Raw genomic sequence first — 23,946 nt, 5'->3', positions numbered from 1 at the left:
TCAAGAGTTCAGCACCTCACCAACTAAGCCACCCAGGCGCCCCAATGCTGTCTTTATTATTAGTGTTATAATTAATGGAGTCAGCATTTCCTGCACTCTGGGGAGAATGACCACATAGGACAATGAGTCAACCAGGGAGACCCATCTATCAGGCCAGAGACATAGAGGCTGGAGTTCAGAGAGAGGAGAGGTCAGAAGCCAGAGCTTCTGGATTTGGACACACTTCCTGTGTGTATATGCTGTGCGCATTCACATTCTGCACACAGCATCCGCTATCCAGACTACCTGAGGACAAGCACGTTCTTTCCTCTTTTGAGAAGGAAGTAATCAAGACATCGTGGCTTTTTTTTTTAAAGTGTGAGAATGTTACTCTCTCTGCCTCCATCCTTGCCTCTGGTCACAGAGACCCCACCTTCTCAAGAATAAATTGGAAACCTATGCAATATCCTGGATCACCTTTTCCAGCACGTGGATAGTAACAATGAATGAACAAAGGAGCCACTATTTGCCTCAGAGAATTTTCCGACTGTCCAGTGGGCCAAGTGCACAAGGCTTGGCCATTCTCTCCGCAGCCAGACAGCCAGGACACCATCACGGGCTTTTTTCCATCCATTAGCCCAGCCTGTGAAAGCTAATATCGGAATAAGGTAATTTGAATAATTCTGAATAATTCTGAAGTGAGAAGGAGAGAGCAAGAGGAAAGATAACTTAAAAAAATTACTTTTAAAATACTAACAAGACTGTCTGTATTGCCAGCCATCAGGGGAAAGATCAACTAATACATCAAAACCTCCAAGATACGGATGCCTCAGAAATGTCGCCTTCTTCATAGAAATCCTGTCTTGTCAACTGGTCAGAAGGTTTCAGTGTTTAAACAACCTCGCAGCTAATCTGACATTGATATAAAACTTGCCATTTACATGAAAATGCCAGCCCTCACCCAGGGCCTGATGTGGCTTCTTGGTGAGGCGGAAGAATCTGCACGTATCCTGTGGATATGGAAAGGGTAGCACACAGTGCATTTTATTTCAGATAGCTGTAAAATACAGAGTGAGTTGGTGGTGAGGGTTAAGATGCTAATATGTGACTAAATATATTTACGTTGATGAAGCTGATCACCAGATGACCAGGAAGTGTCAGATAAGGGCCTTTTAGCAAATAAAATGTAGTTTGACTACATTGATTCAGTGACTGCTAATGAACCCAAAATACAACTTGATTGGCCCCTTTAAATCTGTTAGAGCAGGGATCTATTCAGAGTGAGGTAGTGGCAAGAGTTGAGCTCTGATGTACATAACGGGCCAATCTGAGTCTTTACCCTCCTAGATGATTACTTGCTCATCAAGCCCATGGGCTTCTAGGATATGGTCTTTATTAAAGTGGAAGATAAAGGGAATCTGGGTGGCTCAGTTGCTCAAGTGTCTGACTCTAGGTTTTGGCTCAGGTCATGAACTCAAGGTCATAGGATCCAGCCCCATGTGGTATTTTGCGCTCAGTGAGGAGTCTGCTTGAGATCTCCCTCTCTCTCAGCCCTCTCCGCTCAAATACATACATACATACATACATACATACATACATACTTACATACATACATGCATACATACATACTTACATACATACATACATACATACAGAAAGAAAGAAAGAAAGAAAGATCTTTTTTTAAAAAAATGATGAAAAATAAAGTGGAAGATAAGATATAAAGGGAGATGGACCACAAAAAAAAAAAAAGGGGATAATGGGAACCCCCAGCAATTTGCCATGGACCACAGCAAGACCACAATGGCTCTGAGAGAGTGCATTCTGCAGAGTAAGCACCCAAGACTGAGTCACCTGGATGAAGCCTGATTTGGATACACAAGGTGACTTTTATGGTCACTGTCACCATGTGGGTGTTTTTCTGACATCATAAGTGTGTATAACAGTTATCTTCCAGCTTTCCTTTTCATGATTTCTGACCCTACTTCAGTTTATCCAGAAGCATTCCTATGGCCCCCAGAATAATTAGACTGGTAGGGCAGAAATGTAACGAGGTCACAGAAGGCAATGCTGTTTCATTTTCTTTCTGACATGGCTGTGGGGAATCCAAAGAGATGGGCCTCAGGAAGGTAGGGTGAGGTGAATATAAGGCACATAAGATCAGGGCATATCATCACTGGGTTCAGATAGAACACAACACTGAGGGATGGGTCTGCTGACCCAAGAGCAAGGATCCTTAAGCTCTAAGACTGTGGATCACAACAAGAACTTTGTATTTCCAACAGACTCAGGTAAGAACACCCAGGGCTCTCAGTGGGTGGAGCTCATGGGGCTCCCACCTCTGGGGCCTCTCACTCCAACCATGTATCCAAGGAAAGCCTCTGAGCAGCCAGACGAGGTTGCAAAGAAGAAGGTCAGGAGAGAAAAGGGCCACCTCTGCAGACTCGATGCTCAACTCTACTTCTCTGTCTCCAGCTTCATAAGACTCAGACCTCACATTGGTCCATTGCACAGATGACACCATACAGATTGGACAGTTAGCAGGATATTCCTATTACAAAAAGAAGCACCATGCATGGAGATTTTTGTGGGTTCTGCAGACAATGCCTTCCACAACCAGGAATGTTATGTGGCCCATATGTCGGGTGTCATAGAAGGACGACTATTTGAATGGTGCCAGATTAAAAATGGTATCTTTAGAAGGTCAGTCTGTAGTCCAGGCAGCCCTTTCATTTAGACCCTATGACACGGCATACACTGTGGTTGGAGACATCAGAAGTCGGGAAAGATGCAGGTGATGTTTATGGAAAGCTCCAGGGGAAGAATCACAACATAGGACCCTGAGATTCTGAAGCCATAACACCTGCACCAGAGAATTATATGCCTCTTGATAAAGCTCTTAATATATTAATGGGCCCTGGTAGATGGAACACTTGACCATGGGGCTGAAACAGACTGTGAATCCAGGTTGCACCTTATGAGCAGGGTTTTTTCACCCCTGTCACATTACAAATTTATATGGATATCACAACAATTTGTTGTAAAATGTGAATGTAACATCCTGGATGAAGCCATGCAGGACCAGAAGGCATGTGTGAGTTACATAACCAGTTAACCAAGAACCAGTGGCCACCTACTTCCATGGTTTTGGGAGCGCCCTTACCCCAGTACTTCTATAACTCTACAGTGGTCCCATATGACCAGCTGAGGGTAGGATGGCTTAGGATATGGATGCAGGCTGACAATGCATGGCAGCCACTACCCTGACATTTTGGGATGTCCAAAATAGATAGTAGAGAAAAAAAATCTTTGCAATGGGCAGAAATGACTTTGTGTGGAAGGGAAGTAAAGTGACATGAGAATGTATACTTATTTCTGAATAGTTGCCAGTAGCCTGGCTGTTGGTTGGGGACATGGAAAAAAAAAGAATTGAAATATAACATGCAAAGTGTTCTGATTAAGTCAAATGGATGAATGCATATACAAGAGCGAGCACAATATGTGAAGATATTTGTATCACTTGCTCATGCCCAGTGGAAGGTATCTATCATGGAAGAGACGTTGAATACCCCAGTAGACATAATAACTCAGAGTCAACATGAACAGCCATCATCATTAGCCAACATAGACTTTGCAAAATAGGCATGTGAATAGACTTCATGATTGTAGAGATGAAGGTTACGTGGACCAAGGTTGGCCCAACCTTGAGTTTCCTGCCTGAAGGTTACATGGACCTGGCACTTTCCAAAACTGATTTAGCTACTATCCAACGTGCAAGGCACAAAGACCAGCACTGATCCCCTACTATGGCACTATTCCTTGAGGACAGCAACCAGCCAGGATATGGTCTCGTAAAGAGACTACACTGGACCTCTTCCATTCTGCAATGGCCAGAGGTTTGTCTTCATAGAGATGACTACCTATTATGGGGGAATGTTTGTCTTTCCAACCAGTAGATTCTCAGTTAACCCCATTCTCCAGGGTATTATGGATTGTCTGATCCCACACAGCACAGAATCTGATCAAGAAACCCACTTCACAACACGGAGGTATGGAAAGGGCCATGGACCAGAGAATCCAGGGGTTGTTTCATGCATTGCACTTCCCAGGAGCATCCAGCTTCAGGGAATTCTGGAATGGCTCTGTTTCTTAGCTCATACTGTTGTTACATACTACTCTGTAGAAGGTCACTTGCTGGCTAAGGGGTGATCACTATCACAAGGATTAGGGTTATACTTCTTTGTTCTTCAATATTGAGAAAAATTATTCAATTATTTTCTCTTCTTAGTTTATTGGAAAATAAAATGTAGTATGGTAGAGGCAGGGTCACAAAGTCAAAAGTGTCTTCTGGAAAATGGGTTCTCAAATTGACCATGTATGCAGATCATCATAAGGGCTGGTTTGGGCCCAACCTTGAGTTTCTTATCTAGTAGGTCTGGGGTAGGGCTCAAGAATTTGCATTTGTAACACATGCCCAGGTGGCACTGGAGCAGCTGATACTATTTGGAGAGCATGCTTTGAGAACCACTGGTCTAAGTGCTATTGTAGAGCCTGGTTCACCCTAATGCATGGGAGTAGACCCTCTCGTGTCACTTGTGTCTGTGTCATGTAACTCCACTCTACCCCTGCCGCCCCAGGCAATGTTGAGCTACTCAGGGTGCACAGCTGGCACATGCTCTCTGATCAGTTGGTCTCCTAAGAATGTGAAGTTAAAAAGGGAGAGAGGCAGGACTGAGAATTGTCTAAAGAGCCACAGTGATACCTTAGTGCTCTAACAGGCTGCCAAACTTCAGCAGCAGAGATCCCAGATCTACCCTAGTTCCACTACAAGTCTAGGTGCTTTCATTGAATATAACTGGTCACAAGTAAAATCTATTTTATTGTAGAAAAGAGATGTTTCAGGCTTCATCAGTAGGAATGGCATTGAGACTATTTAGCAGAGATGTTGGGAAGAAGACAAAGAGGCCGTGATCACATTCTCACAACCAAAAGGAAGGCAGAATAAAGAACACAGTTGACGCTAACATGTATAAAGGAGAGAAAAGCCTGAGCCTGCACCAAGCAGGCATTGCTCCCGATTGCTCTACGCAGAGATTTTGTTTTGTGTATTGGTTAGGGACACCAATTGCCCCAGTTTGCCCAGAACTGAGGGGTTTCTTTGGACATGGAGCTCTCAGTGGTAAAACCAGGACAGGAAAATAAATTGAGAGAGTTGTTCATCATGCTCATGGAATTGATATTAAGGTGATGCCACTGGGGACACCTGGCTGGCTCAGTCAGTACAGCATGTGACTTTTCATCTTGGGGTTGTGAGTTTAGTACGCACATTGGGTATAGGGTATACTTAAAAAAAAAGAGAGAGAGAAATTTAAAAAGATAATGCCATCAAGTTGAGAAAAGCTACATGCTGGCTTCTACTTGCTAATAATGTACTAGGTAATTTGGCCCCAACTTCCTGCTGAAGACAAATCAAAAGCTAGACAACATAACAAAGATAAAAACCTTTTTAAAAGGATCAAGTGTTTAATAAAGTAGTAAGATATCATTGGACCATACATGATTGTTCAAAGTAACAGTGGAAATGTACTGGGTAACAGTAGCATATGAATGAGTGTCATACATGACAACAATGTTATTTTCTTATAACACTGAGGAGGAATTTTGAATATTCGTATGTAAGTTACCTGTGAACCAAAGTGTTATTTGAAAGTACACTTAGATATAAATGTATAATGAAAAATCTGAAGCAACTACTAAAATTTTAATGATTAAACAATATGCATCTAAATAACATATGGGTAAAAAGTCTCAAGAGGAATATAAAAATATTTTATCTAAATGAAAAAGGAAAGGCAACTTACCAAAATGTGTGCAATGCAGTGAAAGCAGTATTTAGAGGACAATTTATAGCATTACATGATTATTTTAGGGGAAAATGCACAAAATAAGTAAGAAAATCTTCCATCTTAGTAAACCAAAGGAAGAAGAACAATTTAAGTCTAAAGCAAGTAGAAGGAAGAAATATTAAAAATTAAAGTAGAGATAAATGAAATTATAAATAGGAAAACAATAGGGTAAGTCAATTAAACCAAAACTGATTTTGAAAGGATGAATAAAATTGATGGCATTCTTCCCAGGATAACAAAGAAAACAACTGATGAATATTTTATTAATATCAACATTAAAGAGGGATCATCACTAGTGATTTGATGGATGATGAAAGAATAATAAATGAATATTAGAAAAAAATCTGTACCTATAAATTTGATAATATAGATGTGCCCATTAATTAAATTACATAAATCATAAAAATTACATAAAATCATAAAATTCACACAGGATAAATAATATAAATAGGCCTTCTCTATTAAAGAAAGTGATCAAAATTTAAAAACACTCCAAAAAAAAAAAAAAGAAAAAAGAAAGAAAAGAAACCACCAGGCTTTGAGTGTTTCAGTTGTGAATCCATTAAATTTAATCTTTTTTTTTTTTTTTTTTTTTAAAGATTTTATTTATTTACTCATGATAGTCACAGAGAGAGAGAGAGAGGCTCAGAGACACAGGCAGAGGGAGAAGCAGGCTCCATGCACCGGGAGCCCGACGTGGGATTCGATCCCGGGTCTCCAGGATCGCGCCCTGGGCCAAAGGCAGGCGCCAAACCGCTGCGCCACCCAGGGATCCCATGAATCCATTAAATTTAAAGTAGGAATCATATGAATTCTTCAAAATGCCATCCAAAAATAGGAACAAAGGAGAAAATTCACAACTCATTATATGAAGGCACCATTGCTCTAATACCAAAACAATATAAAGAAGTACAAAAAGAAAACTACAGACCAATATTTCTAATAGATACAAATCTTAGCAAATTAAGTCCACCAACCTATAGAAATAACTATACAGGATGACAAAGAAGAATTTATTTCAAGTATATAAGACTGGTTCAACATTTCAAAATCAATCATTGTAGTGAACCAACAGGGTAAGAAAGTAAAATTATATGATTACATTAATTTATATGGAAAAAGCAATGGACAAAATCCAATACCCACTCATGATAAAAACACTCAGGAAAAGAGAAATCAAGGGAAATTTCCTCAATATGGTAAAGAACATTCAAAAAACAAACAAAAAGAATATAGGTTACATCACACTTAATGGAAAGCAACTAGATGCTTTTCTCTTAAGATCAGGAACAAGGCAAAATTGTCTCCTCCAACTATTCTTACTTAACAGTGTACTAGAACTCTTAACTAATATAATTAAGAAGAGGAAATAAAAGATATACAGATTGGGAAGGAATAAAACTTTTTGTCTTCATGTGTTTATGTAAAGAATCCCAGAAAGTCAACATCTGCAACAACAATTAAACTCCTGTTACTAATAAGTAACTATCACAAGAGCTGCAGGATACCAGGTTGATATACAAACTCAATTGTTTTCCTATCTACCAAAAATAAACAATTGAAAGTTGAACAAAATTAATTATTCATTTATGTTATTACCACAAAAATATAAAACTTATAAATACATCTAATAAAATGTCTACATAATTTATATTCAGAAAAACACAACATTCTGATTAATGAAACCAAAGAAAACCAATGATCTAAATTGCACAGTAAAGATAATTATCAACAAAATAAAAAGTCAACCAATTGAATGGGAAAAGATATTTACAAATGACATATCCAATAAGGGGTTAATATCCAAGCTATATAAAGAACTTATATGACTCAACACTGAAATTTTTTTTTAATTAAAAATGGGCAGGGGATCTGGATAGACATTTTTCTAAAGAAGATACTCAGATGGAAAACATGATAAGGTGCTTAATATCACTAATCATCGGGGAAATGAAAATTAAAACCATGAGATATCACTTTACACTTGTCAGAATGACTAAAACCAAAAACAAAGAATAACAAGTGTTGACGAGGATGTGGAGAAAAGGGAACCCCAGTGAATTGTTGGTGGGAATTCAAATTGGTCTAGCTACCATGGAAAACACTATGGAGTTTTCACTAAAATTAAAAATAGAATTATCATATGATCCAGTGTTTCCACTACTTGGTATTCATCCAAAGTATAAAAAAATGCTAATTTTAAAAGATATATGCAACCCTATGTTTATTGCAGCATCGTTTAAAGTAGCCAAAATATGGAAACAAATCAAATGTCCATCAGTAAGTGATCAGATAAAGAAGATGCTGAACATATATTTGATGGACTATTACTCAGCCATAACAAAGAATGAAATCTTGCCATTCACAACAACATGGATGGATGTAGAGGGGGTAATGTTAAGTGAAATAACTCAGTCAGAGAAAGATAAATACTATATGATTTCACTCATGTGTGGAAATTAAGAAACAAAACAAAGCAAACAGACAAACAGAAAACTGGACTCTTGACTACAGAGAATAAACTGGTGGTTACCAAAGGGGAGATGGAGGGGGGATGGGTAAAATAGGGTATGTGAAGTAAAAGCACACTTATCTTGATGAGCACTGAGAAATATATAGAATGTTGAATCATTATTTTGTACCCCTGAAACTAATGTAATACTGTATGTTAATTATACTTGGGATGAAACACAAAATAAGTCAATGATGAAATATTCTATATTCATAGATAGGGAGACTAGACATTGTTTCATTGTCAATTCTTCCCAACTTGATAGATGGATCACAATTCCAAATAAAATAAAACCATGGCTGTCCAGTTCATGGTATTTTATGCTAAACAATTCTAAAGTTTATATCAAAAAGCAAAACACCCAGAAGAGCCAGTACAGTAATGAAAGAGAATAGAGTTGAGGGATTGACACTATACGGCTTCCAGACTTACCAAAAAAGCTATAGTAACCAAGGCAGTTTGGTATTGGTAAAAGCTGAGATATAGATCAATGAATCCCAGAAACAGACTTTTTTAAAAAGATTTTATTTATTTACTCATGAGAGACACAGAGAGAAAGAGAGAGGCAGAAACACAGGCAGAGGGAGAAGCAGGCTCCATGCAGGGAGCCTGACGTGGGACTCCATCCCAGGTCTCCAGGATCACGCCGGGCTGAAGGCGGCACTAAACCGCTGAGCCACCCGGGCTGCCCCCAGAAATAGACTTATACCAATGTCTGATTTTCAAAAAGTAATGAAGGCAACTCAATTAAAAAAACAATAGTCTTTCCAAAAAATGATGCCAGAAATATTGGACATCTCTATGGAAAAAAGAGAGAAAGAAAAGAAAAGAAAGAAAAGAAAAGAAAAGAGAAGAGAAGAGAAGAAAAGAAAAGAAAAAAAGAGGAGGAGAGGAGAGGAGAAGAGAGGAGAGAAAAAGAAGAAAAGAGGGAGAACACAGAACTCACACTTTTCAAAAAACTTAACTCAAGATGTATCATAGACTTAAATGTAAAATGAAAAACTGTAAAACTTCCAGAAGCAAACATAGGAGAAAACCCAGGTGGCCTTCAGTTTGTTGCTTAAGTGTTTAAATACAGGATCAAAAGCATGAATCTGTGAAAAGAAAAATGGAAAAGTTGTTATTTTTACAAAAAATAAGTTTTGTACTATGAAACTTAACTGCTAAGAGGTTGACAAAAATAATACATAGACTGAGAAGAGATATTTTGCAAAATTCATATTTGACAAAGAATTCTATCTAAAATATACAAAGAAGTCTTATACTCAACAATAAGAAGACACACAATCCAGGAGCACCTGCGGGGCTCAAGGGCTCGATCATCTGACTCTTGATTTCGGCTCAGGTCATGATCTCAGGATCATGGGATCGAGCCCTTCATTGGGCTCTGTGCTCAGTGGGAAGTCTGTTCTCTCTCATCCTCTCCTTCTGTCCCTCCCCTCACCTCATGTGCATGCGCTCAAATAGATAAATAAATATTTTTTAAAAAATGACACACTGCCCAATTACAAATGTGCAAATGATCTGAAGAGATACCTTGGCAATGAAGATTCACATATGGCAGACAATCATATGAAAAGACATAGGTCATTAAGGAAGTGAAAACTGAAACAATGATGAACTGCCATTGCACACACACTAAAATGGCTAAAATCAAACAAAACAAAACTGACAATACCAGTTGCCAGCAAGGATGCAGAGTAAGAGGCACTCTCACCATTTATAAAATAGTACACAATGGTATAGCCACCTTGGAAACAGTTTCACAGATTTTTCTAAAGCTAGATGTCACCCTACCACATATTTCAAAAATCGTGAGCCTACAGGTATTTACCCAATGGAGCTATAAATTCACATACGCACAACACCTGCAAAGAAAGTTTTGTAGCAACTTTATTCATAATCTTCGAAACCTGGAAGCAGCCAAGGAATCCTACAATCAGGGAATGGAGAAACAGGGTGGGATGCACCCATGCAATGTGATATTATTCAACAATAAGATTAAATGAGCCATCAAGGCGTGAAGAAACATGTGGGCACTTAAAGTTCCTATTGCTAAGTGGAAGAAGCCAGACTGTGTGATTCCAACCATATGACATTCTGGAAAGGGCAAAACTATAACTGATTTTTTTTTAGATTTTATTTATTTATTTTAGAGAGAAAGAGATAGAGCATGAACTGGGGGAGGAGCAGAGGTAGAGAAACAAGCAGACTCTGTGCTGAGCATGGAGGCCAAAGTGGGGTTTCACTCGGGGCTTAATTCCACGACCCTGAGATCATGACCTGAGCTGAAATCAAGAGCTGGACACTTAACCAACTGGACCACCCAGGTGCCCCTATAATTGATCTTTAAGAAGATCACCAGTTGCTTTGGGTCGTGGGTAGGATGAATAGGTGAAGCAGAGAGGATTTTTAGAGCAGTGAAACTCTTCTGAATGCTACTCAAATGATGAGTCCATTCCCACTGGTCCTTTCAGATTTCTTTTCCTATAAATTTCAGGTTCACAGCCATTATAAGGGTTTGCATCCGGTCTTCTAAATATTGCATTATAGGAAAGCTACCTTATGGGGCACCTGGGTGGCTCAGCGGTTGAGCGTCTGCCTTCAGCTCAGGTCCTGGGATCCTCAGGTCCTGGGGTCAAGTCCCGCATTGGGCTCCTCCAAGGGAGCCTGCTTCTCCCTCAGCCTACGTCTCTGCCTCTTTCTCTCCCTGTGTCTTTCATGAATAAACTAAAATCTTGGGGAAAAAAAGGGAAGCTACCTATTATGGAAGCTTATTTTTGTTTGTCATATGCATGGGGATGGTCTTTCCATAGCCTGTAGCCACTCTGTGACTTTTCAGTATACTCAGTTTAGAGAATGTTTGTTATACAGAAATTTTCAACTTATTTTAATATAGTGAAAACCTATTTTTCCCCTCTTTCCTTTCTTGATGCCTTATAGAAAAACCCTGCCACATGTGGAGGACACATTGTATCTCCCTATTCAACTTGAAGTTTGGTTTTGCTCTTTTAGGTCTTTAATATAGCTATAATTCAATTAATTTTAATTTTCCATTTGGATAGCCAATTATCCCACTGATTTGCAGGGTCCTATCTGCCATATGTTCATTTCATATATGAATATATAAATGTGTGTTTGTGTTTCTGTTCCTGCACCTTCTATTCTGTCCAAGCAGCTCATTTGTTCATTTCAATTCCTACATGGCATTAAATAGCACAGCATTACAATTATTCTTGCTGTTTGATGAGGCGAGATACTCCCTTTATGATTCCTCAGAGTTATCTTAGCCACTGTTCGACTATTACTAAATTTTAGGATGCAATCATCCAGTTTTGCAGCAAAATATGAAGTAGTTGATGTGAATTTCATTACACATGTTGAATAGATTGGAGAAAAAATGATATACTGGTCCCATCCACTAATTTAGGATGTCTATTTATGTGTCTTCCTTTATGTCTTTCAATAAATTTTCAGTCTTTAAAATGAAGCTTTTATGTGTATTTAAGTTACATTTATTCATATGTATATTTGTTGCTATTTTGAGTGAGATTTTTTAAATCACATTTTACAACTGGTTGCTGCTTATATTTAAGAGTATAGTTGATTTTTTGTATATTAATAGTTTATCCAACAATTTTCTGAGCTCTCCAGTTAGTTCTTACAGTTACCTTCAGATTTTGCTGCATTTGCAATGAAGACAATCATATCACCTGAGAACAAGGACTGGTTTATATCTCACCTTCAATTGTTTTGCTTAATATTTAAAATTAGAGGATCTATTAATATAATAATCTATTAATATAATGTAACATTAATATTCATTTTAAGAGAAAGCTGCTCAACATCTGCAAAACAAAATAAAACAAAACCCTGCCATCCACCCCTGAGGCTCCCTGGATAGCATATCTTGACAGTCACTTTGAACACTTGGCAGCTGGGCCCGAGGACCTCAGACACAGGGGTCATGTCTGCAAACAAATTTACTATTTGTACAAAAATGCGGACAACGAATTTAAGTCCTGCCATGCCATTTTGCCCAAAGGCACAGCTAGCAAGTTGCAGAAACACACTGATGTTTGAATATGAATACAGGCGAGTTCCATCCCACAGAATTGGGAAGAAGTCCACTGGACCAGAGTCTGCAGCCACAGCCCTGGTACCCCAACAATACCCAGAGGGCCACTGACAGGCCCACACTGACCAAGGCTGTCTTTCCCTCACCAGTTTTCAGTGAAGAGCCTTACTTTTTATCCCCAGTTGTAAATGTCAAAAGAATGCATATTGCCCATTTGAAAATGTTGGCCATGACTTTGCTCCTGGAGCAAAAAGCTTACATCATGACCTGCACGGAGATCCAGCTGTGCGAGGCTTGGCTTCCCAGCCCCACGCTGGCTCTGTCCCTGGGCCGGGGGCACAGACAGTGCCCAGAATAGACCATGAACCTATTCTGAGGCTTTGCCCAATGCTGCTCTGACTGTGCTGGCCTGATTAAGTGTTTTGAAAAGACTGACATAGATTTATATTTTATCTGAGATCTTCTTGGTTTCATTAAAAATATCTAGTTTCTGTTAAATTATTTGATATCTACAGAAAAAAAATTATTTGCATAAAGGAGTAGGAGCAACCCCCAGCCTAGGAAAAGATAGAAGAGCAAGTTGCTGGTTTTCCCCTCATGTCAATCTTCTCCTATCCCTGACAATGGACATCCCAATCTCTAGCTGGGCACATGATCACACAGAACAAAAATCCCATTTCTCCTCTCTTCTCACAGCCAGGAGTGGCCATTTGCCTGAGTTCTGGATCACGGCATAACCAAATGCTGTGCTGCTGGCACAGCCTTCCTCCCCCTTCAGGTGCAATGGCCAGAGCTCGAGCAGCCTTCTGGAAGCACACAGGTTTTGCCACCAGTGGTGGAGCAGAGGTAGAATGCCCCTTGCTTACCAAAGACCATGGATCCCAGGGATGTCTACCTCCAAACTCCTTTGTCATGTAGAAGAATGAAACATCTTATCAAAATCACTAGAATTTTGTGTTTTCTGTCGGTCAGAGCCACACTTAGTTCCAACCACTACAGGTGTCGGCTGACGTGGGCACCACCATTTGCAATTGCAAAACATCAAGGACTTTCCCTTTAAAGATGGGGTAAGTGTGGGAAGAGAGTGTGTATCTCTTCTCTGAAACTGAATGCAGCTGTGGAAAGGTGTGAGGCCAATCACATATTGTCTCCTGTGGGTGCAGAGGAGTTTTCTAGATAGATGATTTCTTCGTCTACCTGTCTCAAATTTAACATGTTCCAAACTTCCAAAACTGCTCATGCTTCTTTTAAAATCTTTCTTTTGGGCAGCCCTGGTGGCTTAGCAGTTTAGTGCCACCTTCAGCCCAGGGCATGATCCTGGAGACCGGAGATCGAGTCCCACGTCAGGCTCCCTGCATGGAGCCTGCTTGTGTCTCTGCCTCTCTCTCTCCCTCTCCATGAATAAATAAATACAATCTTTAAAAAAATAAAAATAAAATAAAATATTTTTTTGATGAATAGAGTCAAATTCCCCAGGGCTATTTGGGTACTTTGCTTCCTGGTCCGACTGCCCTGACCTCATCTCCTTCAGTCTCTGTGCATTGGGATGTCTACCATGGGATAGCTTAACCAAGACGGCCTCTTCGCCTTCACACCTCACTCTAAACTCATCATAGATTTTTACCCCCTTCAGGAAAAATTATGATCCCAGTTCCACGAGATGATAGACCATCCTCACCCATGATATTTCCCCTCATGAACTATACAGCAATATCGAGCTGGAAGACACATTTTCTTATGCTTCCATGGCTTTGCACAAACTGCTCTAACTGCACGAAATAATCAATCCCAGTTTGCCTCTTTCTAAGGCTCTGGACTTAGTAAAGTTTTAACATGGGTCATCCCACACTTGAGTCAAGCTGCAATTCTTCTGCAGTCAGTAAGCCTTCTGCACCTTCTAGAAAGTACTGAGCACCCGAAGCAACCCTTTCTCTTCCAAGCTTCTGCATCTACACAGAATGCTGTTGTTTCCTCTGTGGTGATTAAAAAAAAAAAAAAGTAATAACAGAATTCTTCAGCCTCTGCGTCTCCAGGATGTGCAAATTCTAATAATCCTTCTGAAGATCCAGAGTCTGAGGACTACGTGGGATGGTCATGGAGAAGGGTCACTTGGAGGATACATGACCTTTTGCTTCTCTCTTGTCCTGTCCTTCTTGTCTTATTATCTCGTGTCATTTGTTTGCTGCTTCTCCCGCAGATCTTTGCTGCCAAAAGTCACGTCTCTTGATGTCATCTTGACAAGAATGGTTCTTTTTCAAAGAATTCTTTGAAAAAGAACCATCACAGTGAATACCATGTTTCGCATCTCACTGTGTGTATCTGGCTCCTCCAAGGGAGTAAAAGTCCTCAAGGAAGTTCAGTGTGTTTTATGTCTTCCACAGAGTGTGATGCCTGGTATGGGCACATAGAAGGTGATCAATCAACATTTATTGGCTGAATACATAAATAACTCTTTTTAGTGGAATTAATTCTGAATTCTTTTCTGATGTAATGGAACACTTGGTTTTGTTTTTATTCTTTCATCATTGTCTCATGAATCTTGTGAACCCAACAGAAACGTACATACTTGAAAATATTTCTTACTAAATAATCAATAAATGCTCACGTTCTTTTTGACTAAATTGCAATTAACACAGTTCTTCATATACTTAGTATGCATTTTGTGTAAGCTAAGGTCCCATAGAATGGACTCTCATTATGACTGCGCTGAAACTAAAATTGCTTTATAATGAGAGGAGGGCATGAGAAAAAGCAAAAGGAAAGTAGAGAGAAGGAACAGAAGGAAGATGAGAGGAGAATTCTTGCTGCTGCTAATTTTAATTTCAGTTTTCTACTTGAAGAATGTCCTTTACCTGGATATGTGTTTTTTTTTTTCTTTTAGGATAAATTGGGTACCTACCATGAGCAATGCAATATGCTAGGTGTTAATCCCTCAAAAAGATTGGGCTGGTGGATAATCTTTCTTCTCACAATTTCAAGTTATTTTATAGGACAGATGTGATAAACACTCGATTTTCCAGTTTAGTCCTCAATCTTAAATTTATTGACACATTCTTAAGTGTCTTCAGGTCAGCTCTGGTTTCCCTTTCTCCCCATCATTATTAAAGCATAACTTCCAAACACCCACATAAGCTACAGACAGACACAGAGATGAAGGCCAGGATGGTGGTCTACTTAGAAAAATAGATTGAAAATGGTTTTGTGTGTCCTGAGAGGATGGGGATGATGAAGCAAACCTCTGATTGGAAGATTGTAGGACTAGAGAAAGAAAAGACATTTGCTCAGGAATATAGAGATTTCTTTATTTGTTTTCTCTTATTTTCAAACCCATTGTGTATATTAAGGCTTGCCTTGGAGACCCTTAACCTGTCAGGATTATAAATGATTATTGAGTTTGCCTATCAAATATACAGTGCTGATTGGCTCGTCTGAATAACCACACAGATTTGGAGTTATGGTCGGAACCAGCTATAAACTGATAGCTCCCAAATTGCCATCCCTAGAGCCCTGACTCTCACATCTCATCTCAGCCTGCTCTGATCTCAGCAGCACACTCTGGAAGGGGAGACACCGTCCTCTCTGTGAGGAGGCCAGCGCAGGCAGCGATTTGAGCTCCCTCCCTGGCTTTCTCTAACAGCTCCTGTAATTTGATGCATCACATCGGGTTAACTCACGCTCAGGGCGTGGAGGACACCAAATGACACCTTTGCCTTTGTGTGGCACTGGGATGGGGTGTCAAAAATGCAGCTCTTACATCTTTTAGGATTCTGATTTGCTAATAAATTAAACAAGTTAAGAAAGTGGCTCATGCTGTTTACCAGCTTTCTACCATCTTCCCCTGTCTACCCAACACAGAAGCATATGTTCCATTTGAAAGCCTTACTTACCTTTAACATTTTTTGTGATTGAAAATGATGTACCAACATTGTACAGCATTGTGTACGCCTCAGCCCTGTATCTACGCGGACGCCCAAGTCTATAGCTGTATCTGAATCCATATCTGTATCCATATGTGTACCTATGTCTGGGTGTACATCTCTATCTGTAAGTGAATCTTTGCTTGTGTCTACATCTGTATCCCTATGTGCATCTCTATCTGCACGTACATCTGTGTCCAGATGTGCATCTATATCTGTGACCACATCTGTATCCTTATGTGCATCCGTGTCTGTGACCACATCTGTATCCCTATGTGCATCTCTATCTGCATCTACATCTGTATCCTTATGTGCATCCATATCTGTGTCTACATCTGTATCCCTGTGTGTACCTCTATCGGTATCTGCATCTGTATCCACATCTGCATTTATATTATCATCCATGCCCAAGCACTTTGCTGCACTAATTATGCCAAACTGGGGGACTCTCTCCTCAGTGCAAATATTCAGGAGATGTGATGGTAGCTCTGAAAGAAAATTGTCTGCTAGAATACGGCAAAGAGAAAAAGACGTAGGACACGTATTCGTATTATTACATTTAAAATTTTAGCCAAATTTTCATCATTCTCTATTTTTTTTCAAAGAGGAACCCGCCCTCCTGCCTTAATATGGTTTCTCATCAGCATCTGCTTCCACTTCTTTTACCTTTCTTACATTCCTCTTCAAATTCTCTTTATGTGCCCTTTTTTATTGGTTTGTTTAAATCCTGTGTATAAGTCCATTTAAATAAAAATAGGGCAGCCTGACTAGCATTTGCGTGGCGTGCAATTACAAGCAGGTGAGAGTTGAACAATTAATACTTCTTTTTTTCTCAGTGGTGGTATGAGCAGTGCCAATTTAATGCTGTTTAAGCTTATTATCTAATTGCATGCTTGTGCTAGCTTCAGAAACGGCATGACATGAAGGCAGACGTGGGCTCTGTTCCCTCCGCAGTAGAATATTCAATTATTTGTTCTGACTCATGTAATTCCCTGTATTCCAAGCTTGTTAATGTCATTACAGAGCTGAAATAAAGTGATTACTCTTAATGAGTATTTATCCAATAGGTAATGCACTTCCTGCACCCTCCAGCTGACAGTGGACGAGCCTGGGTCCCTCACCCCTTGGCTCCCCTGCTCTGGAGGTGCCATCCCCCATCTCTTGACTTTCCTGTCAGGGAGGCAACATCGCATTGCGGTGTTCTGTGAAATACTGTCAGATGATGGGGAAAAAATAAAAATCTTAAAAAAAAAGAGGAAAGGGAAGAATTGCAACGTCCCCCGGCAGAGTTCCAGCTAATGACCACTGCTTCCACTCGCTGGCAGTGATGACAGCTTGCGCTAAATGATAATGGCGTGCCTGCTGTTGAGTTCGCCCACTTATGTTATTTCTCTTGACATGGTTCTGGGGAAGGCCTAATTTTTTTGACATTTGACCATGCAAATTTGAGTCCTGATACATTATTCTGCATTTACAGCCTCCCAGTGTTGCTGTTTAAAGTGTGCTACAAGCTGCAGGAGCTCAGCTAATAAAGGCCACCGAATGAAAGAAAGTTAAATATGAATGCAAGAGGGGGTCTAATGAAGAGCTGGCTTGTACATCTCAAAGATGACCTTCTGGAGATGAACGAGTGGAAAATCCTTTTTAAAGCAAATGGTAAAGAATGTAACATCCATTTTTTTTTCTAGAATATTTTTAAAGGTTTTCAAATATATACCAATGAGAGAGGAAAAAGAGCCCATTATATATTACATGGATGTTTTTAGACTCAGCTTATCAGTTAGTGTACTCTTCACCAATTTCATGGTGGTGTTGCTTTCCAAACACTGAAATGTGTGATCCTGCAAGAAGCATCTTGATTGCTGGACCTACACTGTCTCTAAATTCACTGAATGCTTCCAGGCCATCAAACGCCATGCCTGTCGGGTCTCAGTCAGAGACCCTTCCCTATTACAGATTTCTGTGGGTTTTGGAGCAAACCAAACAATATACTACAATGTCCTAAACTCCAGGCCAAAATTGGGGTATGATTTAACAAAAGTGGAAGAAAAAAGAATTAGATAGTAGATAATAATAGCAGCTATATGAAACAGACTTTAGAATTACTAAAAATAAAAAAGAACTAAAAATAAGCATGTAATCTTAATAATGATAAAATACCAGTATTCACAGGTTTTACTATGTCCATCAATATTTGTAGGTATTTTTAAATACCGTCCTACTCTATAATGTTTGCAAAAAAGGAAAGTCACTGCTTATTACTTGCCTATCTCTATTTTTATTTAGGAATCATTCACTTCACTAAATTGGTATTTCTTCACACATTTTGAAATGCTTTAGTGTACCTAGTGTCTCTTGTGGTTAAATATATTAAAAGATATCATTAATAAGCAGTAGTTGAGATTTGGTAAATGTTAAGAATATTCCAGAAAATTCTGTTTGTAATTATGGAATATATTTTTCTCCTTTTCTTCCTTCCTCTTGCCCTCCCCTTACCTTCTTTCTGTTCTCCTTTCTTTTTCCTTCCTCTTTCTCTCTTTTTTTCCCATTTCTGAGCACTCATGACATTTTTGAGCATCCACTCTATTTATCTATATCCAACAACAAATGATCCTGGGAAGTTTACAAAGATAAATAAAATACAGTTTCTGAACATGAGAATCTTGGAACAAGAAGCGACTAAGCAAATATAGTAAGATACCAAAAAAAAAAAAAAAAAAAAAAAAAAAAAAAAAGCTTTGCATTAAAAGAAAAAAAAATGTTCTTATTACCAGGGAGTTAAACCAGCTCCCTGAGATCAAAGTTAAAAAAAAATGTAGCTGTCAATCTGATTTCTATGAAGGGGCTATTTTCCTGCAAGCTTTCAAACATGCGTGTGCTCCGACATCTGATTCTGCTCGAGTTGTTACCACTGGCTGGCCAACACACTGCTAATCCCTTACTGTCTCCCTGCCTTCGTCCTCTGGAAAGCACCAGAACAGAGACTGACCCTCAGTCGCCGTAGCAGCTGTGCGCTCTGCAGGCTGTTGGACCTGGGGGACAATCGGGTAGCAAGCTCCACATTCCACCACCAGGCCATCCCACACATCCTGTCAACAGCAGCTGCAGGCTCTCCAAGGCCCACGTTTGTTATGAGACACGGACTAAAAAGTGTGCTGAATGCAGACCTGACCCAGAGGAGGAAGTGGATACGCACTGCTGAGAAGCCTTCCTATCACTCTCGGAGTCATGGAGACGTAGCCGAAGCCTTGAATTGTGGTCAGCGTATATTTTGTTCTTTCGCAAAACTCCTAAGACAGAATTTAGAATTGAGTTTGAAATATGCACTTTGCGTTTATGTTATTTGATTCATGTTTTCCAAAATTAATAAGTTAATGAATGACATTTTAATAATAAGAGTTGTTCCCTCCACTCCCCCAAAAAAGCTGTCAAAGGAGGTCAAAAATTAGTTTTCCATTCCAGGGAAAGGTACATGAAATGGCCTTTCTCCTACCACAGTTAGGATGAGGTCCTTTTGGAGAGCACTTATGGAGACAATACATCAAATTCTCCTTCCCGTCTTCCAGAGGCATCACACCTGGTTCTTATAAAGCTATCTAGGTTTGTATGGCATCAAGCCAGCCCTCACTGATGGTCTGAAGGGTCTACAGGATTAAGCTAGAAAGCCAGCAGTGTTGTTAGCCAGAACAGCCCTCATGGCCTCCAGGGAATGCTGCAGACATCTCTGTAAGGTCTCCAGTAAGTCAGTGTGCTTGTCACTACCGCTGCATACAGGAAGGCCCCAGCCACAGTGACTTACACTGCTTTCTTAGCTCACGACTTCTGTGGATCTGAAGTCTGGGTAGAGATTAGCTGGCAGTCCTGTCTCAGGGTCTCAAGGAGCTGCAGTCCAGGTGTGGGCCTCACCTCAGTTCTCATCAAAGACTCAACTGGGGAAGTAACCACATCCAAGCTCTCTCAAGTCATTGTAGGATGTGGTTTCCTGGCACCTGTAGGACCGAGGGCTTCGGGCTATTTACTATCTAGAGGTCACCCAGAGTCTTAGAGGCCAACCACAGTACCTTGCCAGGTCTCCCCCAGGCAGCTTTCTTCTTCCCAGACAGCAAGGGAGAGAGACAGGCTCAAGCTGGGTGGCCCCAAAATATTGGGTGATCTCGTCATGTAATTATGTATACATAGTCATGCACGCCTCTGCACCTTTGCCATATTCTGTTACTTAAGACGTAATTCCCAGGCTCTGCCCAGACTCAAAGGAAGGGAATTACACAAAGGAAGGAATATGTACAGATCATGGGGTCCACCTTGGATTCAGTCCCACCTGTATTCACATATTCACTGAATCTCAGCATGAGGCTATTAGGTATCAGCAGACAACGTTCAAGGTGAGGAAGACATGCCAATGAACAGAACAGTCACAGGGCTTATATTAAAGGAGAGAAAAGACAATAAAGGAATAAACAATAAACTATATCTCATTAATAACTGCTATGAAGCAAAGAAGAAGGAGAAGAAGAAGGAGGAAGAAATGAGGTAGGAGAGGAGGGAACACATAGCACAAGAGAAAACCCAGGGACAGGTACTTACGTTGGGCTGTTGGAGAAGGTGTCTGAGATGGTGACACGATCTATGTCTTACATGATTATAAGGGGAAACAATCTTGCAAAGACCTGTGCTAGAGCTTTCCAGTTGGAGTAATAGCAAACACAAAGGCCCTGTGGCAGGAGCAAGAAATATAGAATGCGTTGGGAGCCTTTTGAGCAAGAGTGATACGGACAGCCATGAAAGAGGCAGGCGGGTACCGGGAGGGTACCGAAGCCATGGTGAGGGGGTTGGACTTCATTCTAAGGGCAACAACAAGCCAGTGGGGGGATTGGCCTTGCCTGGGCACACAATGAAGTGTATATAAAGACACTTCATTAGTCTTTATATACACACATATAGAGAGAGTTTCTTTAACTGATTGTTAAAGAAACTTAGCTCAATGTTCTGTAGAAAGAGCCACTGCTACAATTTGTTTCTGCTTCCTCCCAGGGTCAATTAATTTGTTCTTCATTCCCATATTTTCATGAAATGAAAATTAAATCTAAATGTTTAATGTTACATAATGGTTTTTACACGACAAAACATAGGTGATGTTGAATTGCTGATGTCGAATCACATCAGAAGACACATCCTACTCATGCTAGCCACTGCGTTAGGGTGGTGACAGCCTCATCCCTTCATTGTACACTCTTCCTATGGGGGTGGGGGGAGGAAGCATCACACAGAAGCCCAGTGTCTTCATCTGCTTGGGCAGTCAGTCTGGGTGGCCTCCACAGCAGAAATTTACTCTCTCACAGTTCTAGAGACTGGACGTCCAGGATCAAAGTTCTGGCTGATATTTCTTCTTCTGAGGACAAAAATCTTATCAGATCAGGGCCCATCCCTATGACCTCCCTCATTTGACCTCAGTGACTTCCTTGGAAGATTTAGTGCCAGGTCCAGCCACACTGGAGGTTAGGCTCTAACATGAATTTCGAAGGTGGGGGGTGGGTGGGAGTGGGGCAAAAATTCAGTCTATAGCATGAAGTTACCATCAACCATTCACCCAAACATTTTGTCAATGATTCATAATCATTGTCTCCAATCAGTACTTAAATCAGCACTTTTATATTACTTTTAAATTCTGTCATTCTTTCCATGTTTATTTGTTGGAGATTTTTAAAGAACACTTAACTTTTAAAAAGTCATTGGTGTTCATGAGAGACCACGGAGTTGGGCTGCAGGTAGAAATACTGTATAAAGCAGGAGGGAAGGATGCCGTCCTTCCCCACTGCTGCCAGGCCATCCGCCATCCTGGTGCTGTGGTGTCACAACCAGGTCAGCTGAGCCAGTGACTCATATCCTATCTGGTGACACCCTTGCCACCTCTGCCCTTCGATTTGGGGCCATCTGCCTTCAGGCTCAGAACTTGCTCTGGAGTGTCCAACATCGCAGGTACACTGGCAGATTGGTCTGGGAAGCTTCCATCGCCCTGTCCGCTGGAGAGGAAGGAAATCTGCTGGGTGTGGAATCACAGGTTGACAGTTTTCTGTTTCTTTTCCTGCAGGATTTTTAAGTCGTTCTGTTGTCTTCTGGATTCCATTACTGATCTTCACAAATCAGCCCTGGGTCTCATTGCTGTGTCGTTGAAGGACATGTATCACATTTCTTCTGCCTGCTTTCAAGCTGTCTCTTTAGCCAAGAGTTTTATGTTTCACTCGTACGGCCTCGGTGACACTTTCTTTCTATTCATTCAGCTTACTGTTTCCTGAGCTTCTAGACTCTGTGGGTTGACATCTGTAAGACAACTTAAAAATGTTTTAGGTGTCTTTGTTTTCTTTCTTTCTTTTTTTCTTAATTTGAGTAGACTTGACACACAGTGTTACATGGGTTTCAGGTGGACAGCCTAGTGATTTGACAACTTTTAGACATTAGGTATCTGTTTTCAAATGGTTCTTATTTTCCATTCTCTTTCTTCTCTCATTCTGGGAACCTGACTACATGTTTGCCAGGCCAGTTGTTTATATGCCACATCTCTTTTCTGTTCTCCACTTTTGAAATTCAGTTTTATCTCTGTAATTTGATTTGAGACTCTTCTATTGAACTCTCTCCAAGTATCTAATCTGTCTGTATATTTTTTGTATATTTTTTATTGGAGTTCGATTTGCCAACATATAGTACGACACCCAGCGCTCATCCCGTCCAGTGCCCCCCTCAGTGCCCGTCACCCAGTTACCCCATCCCCCCGCCCACTAATCTGTCTTTATTGAGTGCAGTGTACTTTCCATTCATCAATGAGTTATTAATTTAGTTCCTACAAGAATGTTTCTTAAATTTTTATACATTCTGATCATTGTTAAATTATATCTAATTATACACATATGTGTGTATGTAATTAGCTTCATTGTTAAATTAAATATATGTTTTGATTTTTGATTATTGGATACATCAATTAAATTCTTCAAATATTTTATTTTCATTAATTCATATTTGCATTTCTTGCAATTGTCTTTTTGCATGTGATAAGGATGGTGCATAAAGGACTATATAAATTATGTCTGTAATATATATTTTTAGTTGTATAACCATTTTTTCTCATTCAAAAATTTGGGCTTCGAAATGTGATTTAATTATTATTAATGCTGACACTATACTTTCTTCTGTTTGATATTTTTTAATCAATTTGTTCCAAGGTTTTTTTTGTTTTAATCTTCCTCTCTTCTTCTTTGTGGGGGTAAAGGGTCTGCTTATTTCTGCTAATTTGCCTGGATTTTTAAAATCCAAGATGACAATCTGTATGACTGCGTAATAATGTATCACTTGCATGTTTATTGTTTACCTAGTTTAATATCTAACACCTATTTTATATATGTTGCTTCTTTTTAAATTTTCCCCTTTTTTTCTGGCATATTTTAGGTTCACCTCTATTCCCCTCTTCTTCTTCCCCATACATTAATTGGGAAACCAGTTACAATGTTTTCCTCCATGCTTTTCTAAGATAAATCATTCAACTGATAATTCCTTTATAAAGTA

At 39.9% G+C, this 23,946-nt stretch overlaps 1 long non-coding RNA gene across 2 annotated transcripts in view; it reads left to right on the top strand.

Annotated features, from left to right (window-relative positions):
- The window catches only part of LOC144302365 (uncharacterized), a 73,028-nt gene extending 49,679 nt beyond the window's left edge, over nt 1-23,349 (top strand). The window contains exons 3-4 of one of the 2 annotated variants that reach the window (XR_013369217.1): nt 17,870-18,048; nt 22,481-23,349. This is a non-coding gene — a long non-coding RNA (uncharacterized LOC144302365). Of the gene's footprint in view, nt 1-17,869; nt 21,909-22,480 lie in introns of those variants that run through there. The other variant, XR_013369216.1, reaches the window with a different exon arrangement.
- The last annotated feature ends 597 nt before the right edge of the window (nt 23,350-23,946 follow it).

This window comes from Canis aureus, chromosome 31 (assembly GCF_053574225.1).
Source record: "Canis aureus isolate CA01 chromosome 31, VMU_Caureus_v.1.0, whole genome shotgun sequence".
NCBI lineage: Eukaryota > Metazoa > Chordata > Mammalia > Carnivora > Canidae > Canis > Canis aureus.
Note: the sequence above shows the minus strand (reverse complement) of the source record. Positions and strands in the feature narration are given on the sequence as shown.